Source organism: Chaetura pelagica, unplaced genomic scaffold (genome assembly GCF_000747805.2).
Source record: "Chaetura pelagica isolate M959 unplaced genomic scaffold, ChaPel_1.0 scaffold119, whole genome shotgun sequence".
NCBI lineage: Eukaryota > Metazoa > Chordata > Aves > Apodiformes > Apodidae > Chaetura > Chaetura pelagica.
The window spans coordinates 1,516,007-1,524,917 of NW_009954406.1; the positions used below are offsets into that span (position 1 = coordinate 1,516,007).

General features: G+C 37.9%; 1 protein-coding gene across 1 annotated transcript in view; it reads right to left on the minus strand.

Annotated features, from left to right (window-relative positions):
• MPPED2 (metallophosphoesterase domain containing 2) overlaps window positions 1-8,911 on the minus strand; it is a 99,153-nt gene that overhangs the window by 36,332 nt on the left and 53,910 nt on the right. The gene's annotated exons all lie outside the window — the stretch shown is intronic.

Consider the following 8,911-nt stretch of genomic DNA (forward strand, 5'->3'; position numbering starts at 1 on the left):
TTCCAGCACTACATGCACAAGGACACAAGCAATGTCATCCTTGAACCTTGTAAATCTGGCTTATTAAAAAGGTTCTTCCTGTTAGGCAACTGAAGACATCCTTACTTTAAGTGGTATTTTCCAGGTTTCCAAACAAATAGAAAACCTGTGTTATACTCACAAACAGAAGAGGGAGACAAACTTAGTAAGAACTGGAAAAAAAAAAAAAAAAAATCAGGTACCTAAACCCCTGGGGATTACAGTGTATTGGGGCACCCTGTACTAAAAATGGAAAAAAATTATGACTACAGCATTTGAATTAGCACTCAGTTTGCCCTCCTTCTCCATCTTCCTGCCATGCAGGACATGGAAGTGTCCCAAGCAGCCCAGATGGAACATCAAGAGAGGTGTTAAAGAGAACACCTTTCTTGCAGTATTACATTCCCTGTTTTGGAAACACGATGCATTAAAATCTGTGGCAGGAAAAGGAGACTGAAAGGTTCATCCTTCCTTCTTACATAAAGCTTTCTTACACAAAGCCTGAGGTGATGCACAACCTGTAAGTATATTCTCAGGGTACAAACACATAAAGCTTACTCAAGAGGGCAATACAGTTAGCAGCTGCAAACATCAGCTTTTGTTGCTAAGATACACTGATTCACATGCATACAGAAGTAAAACTGTCTTTCTGAGGAACCAGACCATACAACTTTCTTGTCAGTCCCACCCATCCCACAAATATCAAAATGGAAAGCGAGAGCTCTCCAGAAGCAGAGGACAGATAAGTTCACAGATCTGCAGATACAACACTCAAGTACTCAAAACATAACTTGCAAAAGAAATATGACATGCTTGTCAGATGTTTTTAAATCATCATGAGCTCATTTGTGAGGAAGCATTATTTCCTTTGTCAAAGTAGCCATAGATACAGGGTTTCCAAGCACGACATGCATGTCAGTATGTAAAGCAAACCCCTAAGAACATACATTAAAGGATACTGGGTTGTTTAGAGAAAAAGCTTCATATAAAATGCTAAAGAAGAGTTATACAGGATGGAGTTACTAGGTGGCAGCTGCCATCGCTTTTTCCCAGGTACACTATATTTGCAGATCATAAAACAACGTCCTTATTTATGCATGTACTGTAACTTATCTTTGCGACTATTTTCATTCCATACCATCCAGAGGACAGGCAGACAACAAATGCAGGGCAGACTTTATTTAGGATTTATTTTTTTTATATTAATGGCATTGCCTGTACACTCAAAGATGACTATAATTATAGCAAGATTAGCCAAATTACAGGTCTTCATGCACACACACAGCTGATAAGCAGGAAGCTCATCTGTTGGGCTATTTCATATGAACTGGGCTGTGCTGGAACAGGCATTTTTGGATAGCCCAAATGAAGGAACTGAGAACGTAGCAGGGAATCCCAAGTTGTGAGGCCTCCTGTACCTAGTCAAGGGTGCTTGCAACTCAGCCACAATAAGCTGCTGGCATCTTCTTGCTTATAAACCACTGCTTAAGCCTTCTCTCTGTGCACATATACAAGCACAGCTCTCAGCCATATTAAGATTCTGATATTTAACGAGTCAGAAATGCCAGCAATGCTCATACTTTAGATGCACAGAAACCATAATATAGACTAGAACCTAAACATTTTAGAGGTTGTTATAAACACCCAGCAGTCTCACTGATTTTCAACTGAACCCGTGAGTGTTGACCAGCTCTGAATTAAGGTGCCAGATCTATTCAACTGAACAGATTATCATGAAAACCTGATGAATGTAGCTGTCACTCTTGACCTTTACGTTTATGCTCAGATTCACGATCAGTATTCTCTTATTTGAAGTGCTTGTGCAATTTTTGCTTTATTTCACAGCCTCTGTGAATTACTTTAAGTATTTTATACACAAGTCAGGGTAAAGTTAACATTCAGATCAATAAGTATTAGGATAAATATGAACCACATCATCTCGAAGACAGCAGTGAGAAATCTTATCCTTCACTGGGAGCTAACAAAATCTAGTCACTTGTTACTTGACTTTTGTATTAAAATCAAGTAGTTTTTCACACATTATTTCTATTCAATTTCTATTGCACTTTATCACCATCATATCATGTGAGCTTTATTGCCAGCTCCACCTGAAGCAATGCAAATCCTTCCAAGATTTTCCTACTTGTCCTGAATACATGAACTATGAAGCAAGACACCTGTAGACTACACCTGTTTCAAATTCCTGACAGTACACAGCACAAGACCTGCCTTCCCCCAATCTCATTTATTTCACTGCATCTTCTAAAGACACTTGAAAGCATCCCTGTTTTTCCAATTACAGCTTAATTCAGCAAAGCTCTTAATATGTATATCTGTATTTTAACTGATAACTATATATTTAATTAAAGCAGCAAACCCAAAAACACCTCTGCATTATCAATGCTGTTTTCAGCACAGATGCAAAACACAGCCCCCTACTATCTATTATGAAGAATATTCATTCTATCCCAGCCCAACTCTGCACAAACACATAGGGGCAAAGAAGGAAAGAAAGTAATGGGCCATGAAGAGCACCATCCAATGCAAAATCTGTTCTGATGTCAGCTGGTCAAAGCTCAAGCCTCTCTCTTCTCCACTCTCCTAACGTGAACATGGGTGACCTGGAATTAAATAATTAAGTTAACCTTAACAGCCTGGTATTTTCAGTTCTGTCTCTCTTGTACAGCAGACCACCACTATAAGGTATGGTGCACATACAGACAGAAGAAAATTGAAAAATAGGAGTCATGAAGTGAAGAAGCCGCATGGAAGAAGTTATTCAAGCAAGGATCCACACCCAGCACTGAGTCCGATCCTGTAAGGAACAACACATCTCTACATTTGGGTTAACTCTCCCCTTCCCTTCTCTTTTTCCTCCTTGTTGAGCAAACCACACTTCAACTTATGAACAGGAGAACACCATACATAATTAGCTCCTCAACAGCACAGCTCAAGATCATTCTTGCTCTTTGCTTTTTTGCACAGCACCTACTAATGAACTCCAGGAAAACAATGCAGGAATTAGAGACCAGGAGCAGATTCTCACAATAATTTGTTTGTTACTGCTTTGAAGAAGTTGAATCCCTGGTTCCACAGTAGGAAAGACTCAAAAAGAGTTATAAGAGCCACCATTTTGTCTGTTTTAACTGGCTAGATTTCCACCCACAAACTGACACAGTTTGGGTGTTACACTGGTAACGAATAACCTGAAGTTCTTACTCCTTCTGAATACAAGCCAGAAAGAAAGGTTAGGGCTTCATGATTTGCACAAGTGCCAGGATGCAGGGCTTTCCATAGAATTAGCAAAGACAGGTTAGCAACACAGCATTAAAAATTACTTACCAGGAAATACTTGAAAATTATAAATATTCTACTATTTATTTAAACAACAACACTACCATAAGCTTCTAAAAGTAAAGAGGACAATTTTTTTACACAGAAGTGAATCTGACATCCAGCAGACCGAAGAAAAATCAGCCACATTCCCAACAAGACAAAAAATGTAAACAAACCCCTGCAATTCTAGACCGGGGGAAATACAGTCTTCGATCCTAAAATAAGAGACCCGAAGGACAAATGCCAAGAAAAATGAAACAGAAGTCTTCACCTTTAAACACAGGCATGCTACAGTGGTGGTGTGTTTGTTTAACACACAAATGGAAGGCTTTGTCTTTGCCAATACTTTCCTCAGTTGCTGACTTCTTCCATAAATGCCACAATTGCTGAAAAACAGGGACAACACCAACGGATTTGCCCCGTCTCCCCCTGGCTTCCTCACTGACAAACAGCAACGAAGAACTTTATTGCTGAATAGCCCAGTTTCTACTCCTCCCTTTTCTAGGTGCAAGCTAATTGCCAACTAAGGCTATGAAAATAAAAGAAATGAGATCCATTCCAACCCATCAGTATATCTGAATCCTATCATGTGAGTTGCCAATTGGTTTTCCAGTCCTCACGCTCAATATCTGCTGTTAATTTGCTTGCTATTTCAAGAACTTGAAGACTGTCAGCAAAATCCGTGATGCATTACAAAACTTATAATTGAAAAGAAAAAAACAACATCTGATGCTTTTCTGACAGGATAAACACAAAGTCTGAAAACACTGATCAGCACAAGGGAGGGGTACTAGCTTAGAGATACATGGATAGGATTGCAAACGAAGCAGGGAAAGACATGGAGTTCTAGGAATTATTTCTAACTGATGCAGAACCACGTGATGGAACTCCCCAGATTTACACTGGGCTGAAAAGAAAACACTGCACAAAATATTATTTTTGAATGGAAGGACTGAACCCATCCATATTTTCTTAAGGCTGCATTATCTATGCCAATTAAAATTTTGCTTCTGAAAAAGAGTTAAGGCACTTCCTCTAGAGTTACTAAAAAAAGCAAATGAAAGCCCTGGCTTGGCTGAGGTGAGCCATAGTGAGCTGTTTGTTCTTGACCTCTGGATCACCCTACAGATCAAATTCTTGGCCATAGGAAAAACCCACTAGTATGCATTAAAAGCAACTGGGAGGCCAGCTTTGTGCTTCTGTTCTTGAGACCTGAACAAGCTACAACTTGACAAATGTGCAGGATATTGCTGAACAATGCTGCTGTTCCTGTCAGAAGGGAAGAGCTTTATTCCCAGCTTCATTCAGGATGAATTGATTTTCATCACAATGATGCAAACGGCAGAGTTCAGTCACTACTTAGATAATCAATTTTAATCTTTCACATTTGTGCTTTTTGGTTAATTCCATAAAGTTGATTCTGTTAACCATTAAAATGCATTGGTTTATATCAAATTAGCTTTTATATTAAACACTTACTTTCCTCAAAAAGATTCATGTATCTACAGTTATCTAAACAAATGTATATGCTGAAAGTCTTAGAGGTCTTCAGTTTTACTTTTCAGACTGCTAGATATGAGTGGAATTTGCCCATTATTATGACAGCTAATAATAACAGAAAAGATTGCTTTTAGATTATTCTATACTTACAGCTTCTGACATTTTTTGTGACATTTTTATGGAGAACATTTTTTTTAATCCATAAATAAGCCTATTGCCTCGTTATCCATGAATTTACTATAATAAATTTCTGTGCACACAAAATAAAGTTTATGACAGTACTTCTATATTTCAACTATTTTTGTCTTTCAAATAAAGAAGAAAAAGCTACCTGTAGAGCTGAACAGCAGACCAAAATAAAACAAGATAAAAATATTCTCCCTGAATATTTGTTTCTGTCAAAACGTGCTTGAAACAAATTCTGGCTCCCGTTAACTGCAGTTCTCTGGTGGTTTGAATGCTTTTAAAGCTTCATTAGGAAACAGATATTGCTAGAAAATTTGTATTCAAACATCTATAGCATGTTAGAGTAAATTCAGTCCTTAGCACAGAGGAACAATTTCAAATATAATTTTTAAAAACCCACATATTTTAAAATAACATTTGAATTTCAATAAAACATACATGTACTCACTTATACATATTCAGCACCTGAAGCTGCAGTAAAAACATTCTATCACTCCTCACCCTTTTACAAACACATCAGTATGAGTTATGCTTACACATACTTCACAAAGGGAGTTTTAAGATTTAAAATTTCATATATGCTTGTACTTTTTGTCCTGTTCAATAAGAAGCTTCAATCACTAATTTCCAAAGGAGAAAATGTTTCCATGTTTGGAATCTCTTAAGCGTTTGACTGTGTAAACTATCTATTTTTTCCCCACCCAACTAGAAAGGCTCATAGGGCAAAGTTAGAAGGAAGAGGAAGGAGGGAAAGGATTTTGTGGATAGTTATCTTAGACCAAATGGAAAATCTTCAGCCATTTTGCTCCTTCAAGGTACATCAAAGAATCTCCTATTTAAGGTGTGACAATGTCAGCCACGCTGCACCTCTGAAAACAAGCAGAGCTCTTAATGCAATTCACATCCCACCCTTGCTCTTTTCTTTTTCAGGGGCTGATACTCTTATTTTCAACTCCCCTCCAGCTAATGCCATTTAATACTCTCAGAACCATCAGGCTAAATTCAAATTTTCTGCTCCTTAGAGGCTGTTGATATGCACCACCGCACATTCCAATTGCAAACACACATGAATGCTCCCGTGTATTGTAAGCTATTTTCTACATAGAAATTCTACTAAATTGTAAGTTAGGAGGCACTACTTGAATTCTCTTAGGTCTTTAGAAAGCTTTCAGATACACCATGAGTAATAACAAGTAATGAATATGGACTGATATTTCTTTTCTGTAGTTACACTGAGTTGGCAATTTACATTTTCTAAATAGATAGATGACTTATAGCCAGTTTCCCCAGTATTCTGGCAATTACTTCTTAGAAAACCCTGACAGGCTGAAACCTCCAGAATCACAGCTGTTATTCTTGGTTTGATCCCTCTTTTTAAATTAAAACCAGTAGCTTTATCAGCAAATGAGAATTTTTTCCCCTCTGGAAATACTTACAAAAATGTACATAAATTGAACATGCCAACGTATCTCATTTTAGGGTTGGAGCATCTTCTGGGTTAATGACCACTGCTCCACTTCTGTGACAGAACTAATTGGGGTAAGAAGGCCATAAATACATATGAAACCCCCACCAGTTTTCTTCCTTTGGGGTAATCTGAAGATTTATAGTAGTAGAGAGAGATGTGATTGGAGGGGAAGAAGAAAAAAATTAAGAAGTGCTAACAGGCTTGTCTGATGGTTCTGTCTCAGTTTCCAGACACAGAACAGATTTGGAACAGATTTTTCTAATATCTGATGTGACTTTTCCTTCTTCTGAAAGCCCAGCTAAAATGCAGGAAACAAGCTGAATTTTCACATTTTCCAGGAACGGTCAATATTTTTAAAAATAAGTGTGTATATATATAGAGAGAGAAAGAAAATACAACACTATATCTCCAAACACAAACTATCTGATCTAAAAAGTTGTATTCAAAATTACAGCCTCAATTCCACACCAGCAGTTACTCAAAACATGCTTTGACAACGTTTTTTCACAGCTCAACACAATTCAAACATCCTTCAAGTGAGAGAACTCTTCTTTTGGTTGGAGCTCAGCATGGCTTTCTAGCAATCTAGCTTCATTTCCATTGATCACTAATTGGAAAATCCAGTTATCAATGGATTATAGGAAAGGAATAATTAAGATTTGTCTTCTATGACAAGGTCAGAATGCAGATGCCATTGACTTGTTACAGTTAAAACAACTCCATTCCTTGACATGACATCTGTTAATAATTCAGAACAAACCATTTAAATCCATCTGTACATCTGCAAAATTAAAGAACTTCTAAATTAAGCTGGAGCCAAAAGGATAAGAGATTGCCATTACAGAGCTGGGATGCAAAAGAGGAGAAAAAAGATCACACATCCCATGGCTCTTTCTCTTCCTCAGACTTGGATTCAATATTCTCCAGATCTCTCCAGCAGCTCTGTGGTAAGCACAGTCCAGGAAATCTGCCCCAAATAAATTTTAAGAGATGCCTACACTTGGTAATCATTGGATGCCTGGAGATTACAAGCCCTCTGAGACATACATGCAAAAGCAGTTCAACACAATCTTAAGCTGAGCAGCTAACCTCCCAGCTCCCAATGCTGCTCGCCTTGCAGCAAGTCTCAAATCCACCCCACACTACCCAAGGCCTTATGTGTCCTGTCTTCTGTGCATTATATGCTGATATTACTAAAAAAATTACTTTGAAATGTCTCTAAGAGATGATTCCTAACCTGAATTAAGATAATCTTTTCCAATTAGCTGATACTGCAGGATTTAGAGTCTGTCTGTTGTTTGTTGTTTTTTTATTTCTTTTAGCTAAGTAATACCAGGCTGATTTAAACTACTAGCTAAAGACAAAGACTCAAATTTAAGAAATCAGCAGCTTAAATCAAGAATATGAGATACAGAGCTAGATCACAGTTTTCTAGCCAGTACTAATGTAGCAGTGTCTGTAGCATCAGTGCATCAGTGTGTGTGGTGATGTACGAATGACCATGCCCGTGGGCCAAGTGAACAGTTACCAGAAATGAGATTAAAGGGAAAGTTTCTGGTATCTATATAGGTGTGCCCCATTCTTTGCTTCACCCAACTCCTCCCATTCCACCTTGCTCTCCCACTTTCACCTTTAAAGCAAGCCTGACATCCAAAATAAAAAAGTTATAAGCTTATAACAAACCCCTCCTATAGGTGTGCATAAATTAGCATCTAAGTACCTCAGCTAACAATTGAGAACGCCAAGCAGCATAATGATTATCACCAACAGTAAAGTTCAGGTTTCTAGTAGAGCCTCCAAGGACTGTGCCTGTTAGCATGAGAATTTATAACAAGTCCTACCCAAGATCACACACAGAAGTATCAGGCATCACAATTAAACAACTTGTGGAAAAAACAAGGAAGAGTCTCCTTAGTACAAAACTACGCAGCAATTCTTCCTGCTTGGCACAGGGGTGGAATGAAATCAAAACTGGTTTGAAATTTGGTCATCACAACTTTACAAGCAAAAGAAAACAATTCCTAAACCTGATGAGAAGGCTTAAAGTGCCTGCTGCCTTGTACCTTCTGCTAGGGGTATTACATGCTACCATACTAACCTTTCAGCACAGCAGACAAATATCTAAACAGCATATACTATAACAGAACTTTCCTAATACATATCAAGATGCCACTGCAGTTAATCCTCAAGCACAGAGTAGATACTGAGTCCACATTTTAAGTGCATTCAGCAGACAGACTAGAAATAATGACAATTCCTTTTGTCTTATTTCACACATGTGGCTAAATATAGCTTATTTACCCACAAAAAATAAATATGGCAATTGTCTAGGGTGGTTTATAGCTAATTTTGATACTGTTCTGTAGGGCAATGCAACAAAGCAGCTTCATGCAGTTTCAGCAG